The 16,642-nt window shown below is 45.0% G+C and overlaps 1 protein-coding gene across 1 annotated transcript in view; it reads right to left on the bottom strand.

The window, feature by feature from the left end:
* TMEM50B (transmembrane protein 50B) overlaps positions 1-16,133 on the bottom strand; it is a 37,060-nt gene extending 20,927 nt beyond the window's left edge. The window contains exon 1 of the mRNA XM_055567667.1: positions 15,970-16,133. The gene's annotated coding sequence lies outside the window, so the exon portion shown is untranslated. The remainder of the gene's footprint in view (positions 1-15,969) is intronic.
* Positions 16,134-16,642: the final 509 nt, after the last annotated feature.

Raw genomic sequence — 16,642 nt, 5'->3', positions numbered from 1 at the left:
ACTCCCGGAGTTTACCCAAACTCATGTCCATTGAGTCAGTGATGCCATCCACCCAGCTCATCCTCTGTCATCCCTTTCTCCTCCCGCCTTCAATCTTTCCCAGCATCAGGGTCTTTTCAAATGAGTCAACTCTTCACATCAGGTGGCCAAAGTATTGGGGTTTCAGCTTCAATATCAGTCCTTTCAATTAACACCCAGGACTGATCATCTCCCTTAGGACAGACTGGCTGGATCTCCTTGCAGTCCAAGGGACTCTCAAGAGTCTTCTCCAACACCACAGTTCAAAAGCAACAATTCTTCGGGGCTCAGCTTTCTTTATAGTCCAACTCTCACATCCATACATGACCACAGGAAAAATGATAGCTCTGACTAGACGGATCTTTGTGGGCAAAGTAATGTCTCTGTTTTTTAATAAGCTGTCTAGGTTGGTCATACCTTTTCTTCCAAGGAGCAAGCATCTTTTAATTTCATGGCTGCAGTCACCATCTGCAGTGATCTCGGAGCCCAAGAAAATAAAATCTCTCACTGTTTCCATTGTTTCCCGGGTCCAGATGCCATGATCTTCATTTTCTGAATGTTGAGTTTTAAGCCAACTTTTTCACTCTCCTCTTTCACTTTTATCAAGAAGCTCGTTAGTTCTTCTCTTTCTGCCCTAAGGGAGACATCATCTGCATATCTGAGGTTATTGATATTTTCCCTGGAAATGTTGATCCTAGCTTTTGCTTCATCCAGCCCAACATTTCGCATGATGTACTCTGCATATAAGTTAAACAAACAGGGTGACAATATACAGCCTTGACGTACTGCTTTCCCAATTTGGAACCAGTCTGTTTTTCCATGTCCAGTTCTAAGTGTTGCTTCTTGACCTGCATACAGATTTCTCAGGAGGCAGGTCAGGTGGTCTGGTATTCCCGTCTCTTGAAGAATTTCCCACAGTTTGTTGTGATCTACACAGTCAAAGTCTTTGGCATTAATGCAGACATTTAAAAAAGTATTTTTGAGGGACTTCCCTGGTGGTCCAGTGGTTGAGACCCCATGCTTCCAATGCAGGGGGTGCAGGTTTAATCTCTAGTTGGGGAGCTAATATCCCACATGCCATGTGAAAAAAACTTTTTTTATATTTATTTCTGAAAAACATTGAATGGCATGAGTAAATGGTAATGACTAAGTGAAAAAGGCAGGTTATTAAGACTATCTATTGCATTATTTCCTTTTTAGAAAAAAGAATCAGCAGTATATATAAACACATACATGTGTAAAAATGCTAGAAGGACAAACAGCAGTACTTCCGTAATATCATTATACATATGGATGATAATAAGATGTGTGTGTTTTTTAGTCTATTTTCAAAGTCTGCTGCACTGAGCATGAATTACATTTTTTTAATGCAAAGTGATTTTTAACATTAACACTGTAATTAAAACTATGAATTGTTGATTCTTCTTGCCTGTTGAAAAACCTCTTATATGATGTACTATGTCTATAACTATGTTTAATAAACAAACTTTTTTGAGGTCAAGGAAATTACCGGTATGTTCTCCCATAAAACTGATCCTGGTAGCAATTTTTAAAAAACAAGATTATTAAACTGAACTAATGGAAGTTTTCTAATACATTCAGTTCAGCTCATTTCAGTTCAGTCGCTCAGTCATGTCCGACTCTTTGCGACCCCATGAATCGCAGCACACCAGGCCTCCCTGTCCATCACTAACTCCCGGAGTTCACTCAAACTCATGTCCATCGAGTCAGTGATGCCATTCAGCTTTAGTATCAGTCCTTCCAATGAACACCCAGGACTGATCTCCTTTAGGATGGACTGGCTGGATCTCCTTGCAGTCCAAGGGACTCTCAAGAGTCTTCTCCAGCACCACAGTTCAAAAGCATCAATTCTTTGGTGCTCAGCTTTCTTCACAGTCCAACTCTTACATCCATACATGACCACTGGAAAAACCATAGCCTTGATAGACATTAGACAGTCATTATTGCCACTCCTAAAAGAGGTAACTCTTTATAAAAAGAAATGAGTCTTTTTTGTTTTTTTCGCCTGTGCCATGCAGCATACAGGATCTTAGTTCCCTAACCAGGGATCAAACCTATGCTCCCTTAAGTGGAAGCTCAGAATCCTAACCACTGGACCACCAGGGAATTCCCAGAAATGAGCCCTTTTTAGAGGGCATTTTAAATGATTCTATTGTGAAAATTTCATTTCCAAACAGCTAGTTTAGGAAACCAAAAGACAGCTGCAAAAAGCAAGAGGAGAAAACAACAAACACTTGAATAATATATAAACATGGTCTGAGCAAGTTCCATATACACCCAAGTCCCAAAATTCAAAATTCTTCCCTTTGACCAAACTTTCATACTACCACCTGTTTGTCCATCTATCTTTGCACTAATTGCCAAATGATGTTAGGTGCTGTGTGTACAAAAATGATCACCACAATCAACGTAAAGAATTTAGGGGACATTGTCAAAAGAGTAAATGTGCTATAAATATACATAAACTATGGGCTATAACATAAAAGCCGTATAATAGAAATATAAAAACAGTGTTACAGCAGAGTTGCCAGGAAGAGTTGAGGGAAGTTTGATAAAGGAAAAATAAACTTGGCTGAGTTTTGAAGCAACAATAGGAATGTGATAGATGAAAAAGAAGGAATAAAATATGTGAAATCATTTAGGCACACAAGAAAACAGCGTAGAGTTTATGGTATTTCAAAGAGTGGTGGCGGTGATTAACCTGTATGGAACAAGATCAAGAAGAATTTTTCAGCCTATGCAAATCTGACTTCTACCCTCGAAGCCAGGGATTAGCCAACTTCTTCTGTCAAGAACCAATCAGTGTACATTTTTGGCTTTGCAGACCAAACGATCTCCGCCAGGGCTACGCATCTCTGCTGTTATACCAGCACAGACACTATGTGGACAAATGAGCATATGCCTGTATTTCAATAATACTTAATTTACAAAGCAAGCAGCATACCAGACCTGGCCCACAGCTCGGAGTCTGTAGGCCCCTGCTTTGAGAACTAGGGAACTGCCAGAGGCTTGTAAGCAGGGAAGACAAGACCAGTGCTGTGATTTGAAAGATAATTCTGGGAGCAGGAGTATGGAGAAGGGACTGAAGGAATATGTTAAAGACACCTTCTAGACAGAAAGAGAATAAGGATATGAGCTGAGGCCAGCCTGGTACAGGCTAAAGAAAAGGGTTTTGTTTGAGAAATATTAGCATGGTATTACCCACAAGCAAGCAAGAGCTAAGAATTGACTATGTTTGGGTGCTCAATGCCTGGCAAGACACCACTAACCAAAACAGGGAAGGGAGAATGGGAGAGTTTGAGCATAATGGGCTTGAAATGATGAAGGGCCTGCAGGTGGAGAGGTGCCAAAGACAGATGCACAGATGAAACAGTGGTTTAAGACAGAAAAAGAGGCTGGAGGTTTGCAGTGATTAAGTGGTAGCTGAAGTCATGGGCGCAGCTAGGGTATCTCAAGGAGGAAGCGCGGAAGAGGGCGGAGGACTGACTCAGTGCTCATCTGTGACTCCCTTCCTTCCTTCCTTGCATCACTGTGTGCCAGACATCACAGCGGACTACACACAGTGGAACTTAACCAGCACAAAACTCCTCTAGAACATGTATGGAGTACTTACAGAACATGTCTTACAAGCAAGGTACTGTGGGAAAAACAAAGATGAATAAAACTTGGCACCCATCATCAGGAGGTGAACAAACTGGCAGAGAAATCAATTGAGATGTTTTTTAAATCAAGTTACAATTTGTAAAAAAAACACAAACAACAAAACTGTTACCCCCTCACCCCTGAATCAGGAAATTAACAAAATTTAAATACTGTCCAAGATAGTAGGTCTACATAATCAGACAGCTGACTCAAAAGAGACAGAAATAAAATCTATGGGAATTCGCTGGTGGTCCAGTGGTTAGGGCTCTGTGCTTTCAGCCGAGGGCCCAGGCTCAACCCCTGGCTGGGGAGCTAAAGCCCCACAAGCTTCACAAGGCAGTCAAACTAAACGTGTAAGAGTCATACAGAGTAAAACATACATGTCCCCACCTCTACTACTACTGCTGGCTATTAGCTACAAGTGCTTATCGGTTACAGACAACTCCACTCCATCCTCAGAGGAACTCTTTGCACAGACTATTCCACTGACTCCTCACAAATACTCTAAGGCAATTACTAAGATTCTATGGTATTACTAAAATAAGGTTTAGAGAAGAACTGGCCCAAGGTCACACAGCTAGCAAGAAGGAAAGCCAGGATTCCACTGAAGCTCACATCTGATTCCAAAACCCATTTTGTGATCATTACACTGTACCTATGCCAGAGAGATTCACAGCATTTCTCTCATTTCTGGTTTCTTGGGCAGAAAGTTACTATCCTACTGCCTGTGGTGAAGAGAGCAAGAAAAACAAGATGGAAGAGAAAGGGCCCCAATTTACAGGAACCCTGTGACCACCCAGAAATAGAAGAAAGCCGTCCGATGAGATCCACAATGACAGTGTGATTACTGTTGATTCAAATCTTGCCAAGCGAGTCTGGAGAATACAAGCTCTCTTCTTGGGTTGCTACAAACCTGGTTTCTGGGCACTCACAGTGTGAATATTTTATAGGCTTTAAGATCCAACAGAATGAATTATTCAGAGAGCTAAAGCACTTTTGGAAAAGACATTTTACATACTTAATCTCAGGATGCTTCTTTGCCTTCTCACCTATAAATCATCTATTAAACAGAAATAAAATTTAGGAAGTAGCACCAATTTTGGTAAAAGATTTAAAACTAAAAGCCAAAGTAAAGGACAGGGAGCTTAGGTTTCTAAGGAGACTCTAATCCTGTAGCTATACAATTTGCCCCAGTAATATCCTTAACAACTTTTAATTATTCAAAACATGAATTATTCAAAATGGTGAACCTTCCCTATACTGCCTCCCTATGCAGTTGATTCACAGATTTACGTTTCCATACATCCAACTACTTGCCTGACACCCTCTGGCTGTCTCAGTCACTTCAAAATCAGCAGGTCCAAACACAAATTCAAATGCATGGTCCCCTCCTCCAAATCTGATCCTATTCCAGGATTCTCACAATTAACGAATCACCAGTCATTCGATTACATAAGCCAGAAATGCAGGTGTCTTCCTCTTTACTTCTTTCTTACCTCTCACATCCCTTACCTGATTGTGCCTCCTTTAACTCTCTCAGGGCTTCCCTGTGGCTCAGCTGGTAAAGAATTCGCCTGTGATGTGGGAGACCTGGGTTTGATCCCTGGGTTGGGAAGATCCCCTGGAGAAGGGAAAGGCTACCCACTCCAGTATTCCAGCCTAGAGAATTCCATGGACTGTATAGTCTATGGCGTTGCAATGTGTTGGACATGTCTGAGCAACTTTCACTTAACTCTCTCAAGTCTAACTTCTCCACGTCTCCCTTCCAGTACCATCACCTGAGTGATGAAGAGAGGTCCCTCTCCCACCTGTCCCATGACAACAGGTACCCAACTGATCCAGCCTCATCCACTCCTGCCCTCATCAATATGTTTCCCATACCACAGCTAGAATGTTGTGTTGCTTTTAAAAGGCACAAAGCTGGCATCTCCTTCCTGCTTAAAACCTTTCACCATCTTTCCATTTCTAAAGACAAAGATGCTGTAGCACGGCCCAGCACTTTTTCTCCTCAAGCTGCTCTTGAAATATTTTCTCCTCTCTCCCCCAATGATCCTCGTTTCTCTTGTAGTGCCTTACACTTGCTGAATCACCCCATACAAACCACGTCCCCTCTGCGTGAAACCTACCTTTCCACCCCCAGCTCACCTGGTTAACTCCTACTCATGATGCCAGATGTCCCCTTAGTTGTGACTTCTCCACTCAAACATCAGCTTTCCTTTCATTCATTCAAGGTTTATTTAAGGAGTGCCAGCTACACGCCAGACCCTGCTGTGGACACTTAAGATACAAGAATGAGCAGATAAAAAGCACTGGCCATGTGGAGCTTTGGCAGTGGGAAAGAAGGGAGACGGAATGACACAATAAACGTAATTGCACTCATCTCACACGCTAGTAAAGTAATGCTCAAAATTCTCCAAGCCAGGCTTCAGCAATATGTGAACCGTGAACTTCCTGATGTTCAAGCTGGTTTTAGAAAAGGCAGAGGAACCAGAGATCAAATTGCCAACATCCGCTGGATCATGGAAAAAGCAAGAGAGTTCCAGAAAAACATCTATTTCTGCTTTATTGACTATGCCAAAGCCTTTGACTGTGTGGATCACAATAAACTGTGGAAAATTCTGAAAGAGATGGGAATACCAGACCACCTGATCTGCCTCTTGAGAAATCTGTATGCAGGTCAGGAAGCAACAGTTAGAACTGGACATGGAACAACAGACTGGTTCCAAATAGGAAAAGGAGTTCGTCAAGGCTGTATATTGTCACCCTGCTTATTTAACTTATATGCAGAGTACATCATGAGAAACGCTGGACTGGAAGAAGCACAAGCTGGAATCAAGACTGCCAGGAGAAATATCAATAACCTCAGATATGCAGATGACACCACCCTTATGGCAGAAAGTGAAGAGGAACTCAAAAGCCTCTTGATGAAAGTGAAAGTGGAGAGTGAAAAAGTTGGCTTAAAGCTCAACATTCAGAAAACAAAGATCATGGCATCCGGTCCCACCACTTCAGGGGAAATAGATGGGGAAACAGTGGAAACAGTGTCAGACTTTATTTTTCTGGGCTCCAAAATCACTGCAGATGGTGACTGCAGCCATGAAATTAAAAGACGCTTACTCCTTGGAAGGAAAGTTATGACCAACCTAGATAGCATATTCAAAAGCAGAGACATCACTTTGCCAACAAAGGTTCGTCTAGTCAAGGCTATGGTTTTTCCTGTGGTCATGTATGGATGTGAGAGTTGGACTGTGAAGAAGGCTGAGCGCCGAAGAATTGATGCTTTTGAACTGTGGTGTTGGAGAAGACTCTTGAGAGTCCTTTGGACTGCAAGGAGATCCAACCAGTCCATTCTGAAGGAGATCAGCCCTGGAATTTCTTTGAAAGGAATGATGCTAAAGCTGAAACTCCAGTACTTTGGCCACCTCATGCGAAGAGTTGACTCATTGGAAAAGACTCTGATGCTGGGAGAGATTGGGGGCAGGAGGAGAAGGGGACGACAGAGGATGAGATGGCTGGATGGCATCACTGACTCGATGGACGTGAGTCTCAGTGAACTCCGGGAGTTGGTGATCGACAGGGAGGCCTGGCGTGCTGCGATTCATGGGGTCGCAAAGAGTCCGACACGACTGAGTGACTGATCTGATCTGATCGAGAAAATGATAAATGCCATGAGGGAAACAACAAAGTAGACTAGGGGCACTGGGAGTGTGGATGAGAGTGGGGCCAGGTGAAAGTTTAAACTGGTGGACAAGGTAGGCCCCCTTGAAAAGATGACACCTGAAGGCATGGAGTTAGCCTCCTGAGTATCAGACAGAAAAACAGCAAGGCAGAGGCCCCAGGGCGGGACGGGTTATTCAAGGAGCAACACGGAAGCAGGCGAGGTTACAGTGGAGTCAGTGAACTGGGAAAGTAGACCAGAGAGGTAACAGGGTAGCCTCATAGGCTACTGTGAGAACTTTCGTCTTTACTGATTAAAATTGGGAGCCCTAAGGGAGAAGGCAAAAGCAAGCCACTCCAGTACTCCTGCCTGGCGAATCCCATGGACAGAGGAGGCTGGCAGGCTGCAGTCCATGGGGTCGCTAGGAGTAGGACACGATTGAAGCGACTTAGCAGCAGCAAGGGAGTCTGAGAAGTCTGCCTTACATTTAAAAGCATCCCTTAGGCTGTTGTGGGGAGAACAGACTGCTGGGGGAAGAGTGGAAGGAGCGAAACCAGTTAAAAGGTTGTTGAAATAATCCAAGTGGATGATGATAACGGCTTCCATGCTTTCCTGACTCCACAGCCAGATCTAATTCCCCTAGCATTTCAGTATTAATCTTCTATGTGATCAATACCTACCTCCCTCTGAAGAAAGTAAGCTCCACGAAGGACACCCACATCCGTTTTTGCTCACTGTGGTTCTCCCAGAGCTTAGCACAGTACATAGCATAAAGAAGCCACTCCAGTACTTGCTGAATGACTAAATCTAACTATTCTGTCTTTCAAACTCTGAAATGCAGTACATGTCTCATTATCCTGTCACCAAAAAAAGAAGAGTCTACTTTATACCTGAAGGTGAAGTCGCTCAGTCGTGTCCGACTCTTTCTGACCGTGTGGACTGTAGCCTACCAGGCTTCTCCGTCCATGGGATTCTCCAGTCAAGAATGCTGGAGTGGGTTACCATTTCCTTCTCCAGGGGATCTTCCCGACCCAGGGATCAAACCCGGGTCTCCCGCATTGGAGGCAGACACTTTAACCTCTGAGCCACCAGGGAAGCCCTAGATTTATTTAAATTGATAATTTGTAAACACTGGTAATAAAAAGCGTTATTTCAGTGAAGGAAATAAAATCTTGCCATGACAATATATTTAAGCATATCATTTCTTAAAACCATCCTCTGTGCTTTCTCAAGTCCATTTTCTGCCAGAACTTTCTAAAACTCAGATTGGGGGACTTCCCTGGAAGCCTAGTGGTTAAGACTCCCTGCTTCCACTTGGGCATGGTTTTGCTCCCTCGCTGGGGAATTAAGATCTAATAAGCTGCGTGGCACAGTCAAGGAAAAAAAAAAAGTAGTTTAAAAACAAACTCAGGTGGGATCATGCCTTTTATTGTAAAACTTTCAATGACTCAAGATAAAGTCAAATGACACAGGATACTTACAGTCTCTCCCTAATATAGCTTCCTTAACTCCTACTATCCTGAGGCACTCTTCACTCCAGTCACAAAGAAATAAAAGGGAGAAGACAGCCAATACTTACCAAACACCTACTGTTAAGCAAACTGTTAGATATTTTCAATATATTCATGTATATATTTCTGTATCTATTTCTATATATCTATGTCCTTGGAATGGCTCTTCATCTCTTTGTCTACCGACACACTCCCAATTCAACTTTTAGGACACACAGAAGCCAAGTTCGGAAATAACTGAACCAGATGACATCAAGGGTCCCTTCCATTTCAAAGATTCTGAGAACCATCATCTTTCCAGTCATGAAGTAGTCGCCAAAAGCAATACGAGCTAGAAGGTTCAAAAGATTTCACCATTCATCTATGACAAAAAATACAATTAACCAAGTGAAATGTGTAAGCCATTACTGGTCCTCATTTCAAAAAAAAAATCTTTTAAGGCAGTCTGGGCCAACTGGGGAAATCAGAATACAGGTCAGAGAACATTCCAGAATTGTGCTTATGTAAAGGGAATGGCCTTGTTAGGAGATGCCTGCTTACTATTTGGGGGTGAGGTGTCAGTGTCAGCAACATATGAGCAAATGGTTCAGCAAAGAAAAAGAAAAAAATGAGGCAAACATGGCAAAATGTTAAATCTTTTGTTCAATTTTTCTGTATGTTTAAAAATTTTTTATAATAAAAAGCTGGAAAAAAATAGAGTGGCAGATAATCATGAGTTGCTACCTAAGTACGATGACTGCTACACAAGCCCAGGGCTGATCTAGCCACAGGAAAACGTCACTCACTCTCGGAAGCCACCTTTACCCAGGTTTCCCCACAGGAGCCCTGCCTGGGAATCTTTGTGTCCTCTGGGATTGATCAGAAAATGCTCTCCTCCCCTGTTCAGGGAAACTGGCCCCAGGTCACAGCTCTGAACCCAAGTAGGTGAAAGGGAACCCACCTGGCAAACAGTAATGGACAGGTAAAGACCTGAGTAAGAATGCTGCCAAAGGGCACAAAGGAAGTAGACGCCTCGACACCAATTAACCTCCTCCAGCGCCAGCCACCACCCATGCAGCTGAAAGTACAGTCCGTGGAGTGAGCACCAGCCTGGGCCCTCGCCTACATCAGCCTCTTCCCAGCTGTGCCTTCCTGGCCAGGCTCATTTAATTCCATTTTTAATGGAATAGTTGCTATGTGACTAGCACTGTTCAGGCTTTTTTTTTTTTTTTTAATTGGAGGATAATCGTTTTACAGTGTTGTGTTGATTTCTGCTGTACAGCAATGGCAATCGGCTATAAGTATACATATACCCCCTCCCTCCTGAAGCTCCCCATCCCCAGCCCACCCTCTGGGTCATCACGGAGCACCAAGCTGAGCTCCCAGCGCTACACAGCGGGTTCCCACTAGCTGTCTATTTTAAACATGGTGGCGCATATATGCCAATGCTACTCTCCATTTGTCTTACCCCCTCACTCCCCTGAGGAGTCCACAACTGCTCAAGCTTTAAATATCCCTAGGTTTTGGTCTTCTGATGTGTAAACTGGGGCTACGACAGCACGTCCCTCGATAAGTGAGAATTAAGAAGACAGGCAGAACATGGGCTCACTCGATGCTATCAACCACTACCCACCAAGAAGAGGGTTCGCAAACACCACAAACATAGGACCGCTCTGAAGACGGCCTCTGTTTATGGCAGTGCTGCCATCCAGTTCAGTCCCTCAGTCGTGTCCAATCTTTGCGACCCCATGAACCGCAACACACCAGGCCTCCCTGTCCATCACCAACTCCTGGAGTCCACCCAAACCCATGTCCATTGAGTCAGTGATGCCATCCAACCATCTCATCCTCTGTCGTCCCCTTCTCCTCCTGCCTTCAATCTTTCCCAGCATCAGGGTCTTTTCAAATAAGTCAGCTCTTCGCATCAGGTGGCCAAAGTATTGGAGTTTCAGTTATCACTTGGTCAAAAACAACTATTACTATCTTTGGGTGAAGATGTATCTAAGCATCTCATTTTGCTCCCTCCTGAAACATCACTAAAAACTGCAATCAGTAAAAGGAGTCATGAACACAATGATGAGAACAGAAGAGACAAGAGCAGTAAAATTTTGAAAGTTGCAAAGCAGATGGACCATGGTCACTAACTGAGCATGCCCAAGAAAGCTGGACATCCAAGCCAGTAGCAGGGAAAGCTGAGAACCAAAACGGTAAAGACTTGAGGGAGGCAGGAAAACAAGTTAGGGCCCAGAACCTGTCCCTTTTCTCTTCGCTCGGTCTTTCAGTCATGTCTGGCTCTTTGCGATCCTACAGACTGTAACCCGCCAGGCTCTTCTGTCTGTGGGGATTCTCCAGGCAAGAATGCTGGAGTGGGTTGCCATGCCCTCCATGGACTGGCAACTGCCTCATCCATATCCAGACAGAAGTCTGAGGTTTTCCCCTACATCTGGCCTTCTGGACTGAGGGATACCATGCACAATGGTAGACTCAGGCATCATCCTGAAAACTGGACAGAAGTTTGCCATTCCTCTATTCTGGTGCAGGAGACTGAAGCCAGATCCCTTCCAGACAGGAGTCTGGAAAGCTACGCAGAGAAGGGAAACTTAAAATCATTACAACCTCAGAAACAAGAGAACATACTGCATCTTAAAACAAGAACAGCATGTTATTGTAAGGAACACTCAGAGACTAAAAAATAGCCTTTGAATATTAAAAGTATAACTGTGGGGTTTTCTTAAATCCAAATATAAAAGTTTGGGAAGTAAAAGTTAAGAAAATCTAGCCGTAAGTAGATGGAAAACAGAAGAAAACAGGTAAGAAAATGAGAAGACCTTTACAAGGCTCACATCCAAGTAACAGGTGTTTCAGGAGGAACTACAGAGAAAACATGAGGGAGAAAAATAACAAAATATTCAGGAAAATTTCTCCAGAATAGGAAGAACTGTATTTTCTGATTTAAAGGGCCCATCAGATACTCAAAATAATGGATGAACATAGACCCACACTAAGACAGACTATTTTAAATTTCAAATCATTGAAGTCAAAGCAGAAAATGTGTGTGTGTGCGTGCTCAGTTATGTCTGACTCTTTGAGATCCCATGGACTGTAGACCTCCAGGCTCCTCTGTCCATGGAATTTTCCAAGCAAGAGTACTAGAGGGGGTTGCCACTTCCTTCTCCAGGGGATCTTCCTGACACAGGGATCAAACCTGCATCTCCTGCATTGCAGGCAGATTCTTTACCCACAGAGCCATTAGGGAAGCCGCCAAATCACTGAAGTCAAAGCAGAAAACAGTCTGTGGAAATTAAAACACAAACAACAAAAAAAGGTCCACAAAGGATCAGGAATCATAATTCTCCTTGTCAGGAGACTACAGCTGTCTGAGTGCCATCAGAGTGAGTGAAAAGCAACAAAAGAGAATACAGGAAAGATCCCCACACAGGAGAGCTGAGGAGGGCCCCGCTGGGCCCCCAGATGCGGACAACCGGCTGGAATGAAGCGGGGTCCCACTGCTCCGCCAGCTTTTTCACTTGAGGACTGAATGCCGTGAACCTGGCCCAGACTCCTACTAATCCGTCCTCAGCTGGGCTTGGCTGGATCATGATCATACACTGAGGCAGTTCCTGTTCTCTTTCGGAGTCCTGCAGCCAGCATTAGCAAAGGACACGCACTTCCCTGACAGAAGGTTCTGCTTTGACCTACCCTGGTAACTGCAGGGAGGCCACGGAGAGCAGGCCACGCCCTCTGACCATATCTCTGCTGTCCTTCCAGTGTTTGCTTCACATTAAAGCCTCCCAGATCCCCTGAGACCGTAGTAAATGTCTCCCAAGACTCACCCAGAACACTCTCCACTGACCCCTTCAGAAAGGGCCCCTGTGGGGAAAAGTCAAGGAAGCTGAAGCCGTTCTGTCTCCCTCATTTTTCCTGGAAGCGTTCATCTCAAAGTGACAATAAATCCTGTCCTTTCCTTACATGGTCAGCATTGTGCTCGCAATTATGAAACAAAATTTTAATCTCAAAGGGAGAAAGCAATAGCATTTTTTTAATAAGCCTGTTAGGACCTCATCTGGGCTCTGGGGGAAATAATTTCCTTATCTCAGTTTATTTAATGAACAATCCACTGTTAATAAAGACACAGTTTATCATCCTATAAGGTTTGTGCTTAACTGCAAAAATTAATAAGGTATGATCATTATAGCCTTGTAGAAATGATTCATCACAAAGGTATTACGATTTTGTTGCCCTCTGAAACGTTAACCAATTATATCTAACTCAGCACGTTTATTGAGACAGTCCTTTCTCTAGGGACTACATAGATATCTGTTTCTTAAGTGCTCTTAAAAAACCTATTCTTGGCAGCACTCTCAGTAACAGTAAAATAAAACTTTGAAACATGCTATTTGTATGTAATATGTTTTTAACACTATTCACTCAAAACTAAATATACTGTTTAAGACATGTAAACATTTACATGTGTGTACATATACATATATGTGTATATTTATGGATTTGTGTGTAATGCTTATTTGATAAAGCAAGAGAAAGATTAACTTCTAGCACGATAGAGGCTCCCTCCGGAAGAAAGATGTAAATGTCTCCTTTCTTAATGTGGTTGTAGATACAGTGCTGATCACTGCAACAGTATTTATTCCCCACAACATTCTCCATACCCGAGATACCTTTTATAACAAAAGGAAGTTATTTCAAAAGAGAACAAGAATTCCAGTTACTGTTGTATATTCCAGGGGGATTACCACAGGAGGGTATTACACAACATACCTGTTCACATTTTCCCTTCCTCAGGGCCCTCTATTCATTCCTACTAAGCCAATCAAGTGAGTCAATATAACCTTAAAGTCAACACCACTATGTGGCAACAAAGTTAAAAAATTCACCATTATCTAACTCGGTACTCAACAAATTTTTTGATCCAGTCTCTAAATACTACAAGACACACAGATACTAAGAAATGCATTTAAATCAAACAAATTAGCTACTGTCTTTAAATTGTAAAGTCCTTCAAATTACAAAAAGAGCATGAAAATTATACTCTAAAATATAATAATCCGTTTAAACTGAGACTTATCCTACAATTTTCAAAGATATTCACATAGTAAATCTTTTAATGGCTAAAACTCAGAAACAACCAAAACATCCACCAATAAGGGGCCAATAAAATATATTAAAGTACTTCTAGACAGTGGCGTGCTTTACAGCATTTTTAAAATGAGGCAGGTCCACAATGATATGATTATGTCCTTATATTAAGTAGGTTGCCCAACAGTATCATGGTACTATCCCCTCCCGGGGCTTCCCAGGTAGCACCACTGGCAAAGAACCTGCCTGCCACTGGACGAGATGTAAGAGTTGCAGGTTTGATCCCTGGGTTGGGAAGATCCCCTGGAGGAGGGCACAGCAACCCACTCCAGTACTCTTTCCTGTAGAATCCCAGGGACAGAGGAGCCTGTGGGCTATGGTTCATTGGCTCACAAAGAGTTGGACAAGACTGAGGTGACTTAACACAGCACATTACCTCCTAGGGACTGGAATTGAGGGTGCAAAGTAAAGAAACAAGGAGTTCTAACTTATGCTAACCTTTTACTTGATACACTTCTGTGCTGTTTCTTTTTTTTTTTTTTTTTGGCACTTGGGATCTTAGCTCTTAGACCAGTAAGAGAATCCCTGCTCCCTGCAGGGGAAGCGCAGAGCTCTAACCACTGGACTGCCAGGAAATTCCCTGGTTTCAATTTTTCACTTGATGTTCTTCTGTAACATTAAAAAAAAAAAAGTTCACAACCTGAATGTATTACGGTAATCATTTAAAGGAGTCGATAATGATAAAATAAGATAAATTCTTTACCCTGGAATCCAGAAGTGAATTCAGAAATGGCCAGCCAGTTAGGGCTGCCCTAATCCTAGTGGGCGGAGGAGGATGGAGGTGGGGAAGGCGTGTCTCCGGAAGAGGAACACTGCGCCCTCCCCCTGCTCTCATTAAACCAGCCTTTCCTGCCTCACTGATACTCAAGATAACTTCGGGTTTTCTTTTTAAGGACAAAGAGGCTTGCAACAGTATTATCGGTTTAAAAAAAAAAAAGTCTAATGTTTGTTCTACGTCTGAAAACTATGTTTGCAAAAAGAGATGGCAAGTGTCTGAAGATGACGGAAAAGAAGTGTGACAAGCCTGAGAGTCAGGGGCTTGGGAACTGTGAAGCTAAGGGGTGTTACAGTGCGGGGAGGTGAGGAGTTTGAGAGAAGAGGTGGCGCACTGCGAAGAGAAATCAAGGTCTTTGAGAGGCACAAGGCTGACGACACATTCACTCCAATCGGAGGCTTGAATCCTTGCCCAACACACACACACACACACACACACACACACACGAGGCTTGAATCCTTCCCCAACAATCCTTCGCCAACACACACACACACACACACACACACACACATATACACACACAGCGTCAGCAGCGGGGCGGGAGCGAGGACAGTGCCTCTCATCATCAGCGCTTTGGCTTTAGAAGGTCACGTACTTACCTTTCAAGTTAAGCACCTTCCCGTGATTAACTCGAGAGTCAATTTATTGCTTAAAAACGAGAACGGCCGTCCCCATTGCAACTACCTTTGCGACATGAGCTGCTCTTTTTCTCAAAGGACACCCAACCCTGTACGATCAATCCTCCAAAGAATGTCCATCCTCCTCCATCTCCACGCCACACCTCTGTACAGAGTCGGAAAAGTCCACTCAACACGGACCACATTCTCAGCAAGGAAGGGTTCAGAGCCAAACCGAAGAGGGGCGACGAAGCCCCTGAGGGGCTCGGGGCCCCGCGCCGGCGCACCTCTTTCCCCTTCCCCGCAGCGCCGGGAAGCCGACAGTTCCGAGATGGAAACCTTTCAGGGCAACCAACCCGACGACGAGAGACCGCGGCTCTCCCCCACCCCGACCCCCGAGCGCCGGCCACGGTCGCCGGAGCGGGCTGGTGAGGAAGGGGGGAGGCGTCGCCCCGACGCCCCACGGACCCCGATACGCCCGGCGGCGGCGCCGCGCACCGGGGAGGCCCCGGGCGGGCCGAGGGTGCCTCCCTGCGCCTCGGAGGCGGGCGCTGGTCCCCTCGCGCGCCCCCGAAACGGGCCGCCAGCACTCACCCGGCTTCCCCGACGCCCTAGCCGACCCCCCGGGCTCACACGCAGAGGCGGAGGCGGCCACGCCGCGGCCGAGCCGGCGTCTTCCGCGCCACCTCAGCCCCGGGAGGGGAGCGCTCGACCGGCGCTAGGCTGAGGGCGCCGGCAGGGCGGGGCGCGGCGCCGTGCGCACCGCGGCAGCCAATCTGCGCGCAGCAAGTGGCCGGCCGGAGCGGGGCGGGGCTCGGGAGCGGGGCTCCGGGGGCGGGTCCTGACGACAGGGGGCGGAGCTAGGGCGCCGCCCGCCAGGGTCCGAGTCCTCTGATTCGCGGATGCGTAGACAAGACCGGTCCCGAGGTGTGCTTCTGGGTGGCAACCCCGCTGCGTCTCTGCTCAGGAACTTCTCTAAGTGTAGCATCCGTGAGATCGCGTGCAGAGGGTATCCCGGGACCCGGGGGCAGGGGCTCTCTTTGCCTATAGGCCCTTCGGCGTTGGCCAAGTGTAGGGCACATGGTCCTGAAGGATTCTCTGGAAACTGTGGCCTGTAGAGATGTCCTTGTCTAATCCCCACCACTCAGAAATGATGCTTTTGAACCCGTGGTGTTGGAGAAGACTCTTGAGAGTCCCTTGGACTGCAAGGAGATCCAACCAGTCCATCCTAAAGAAAATCAACCCTGAATTTTCTTTGGAAGGACTG

Source organism: Bubalus kerabau, chromosome 2 (genome assembly GCF_029407905.1).
Source record: "Bubalus kerabau isolate K-KA32 ecotype Philippines breed swamp buffalo chromosome 2, PCC_UOA_SB_1v2, whole genome shotgun sequence".
Classification (NCBI taxonomy): domain Eukaryota; kingdom Metazoa; phylum Chordata; class Mammalia; order Artiodactyla; family Bovidae; genus Bubalus; species Bubalus kerabau.
This window is presented reverse-complemented; position numbering and strand designations above follow the sequence as displayed.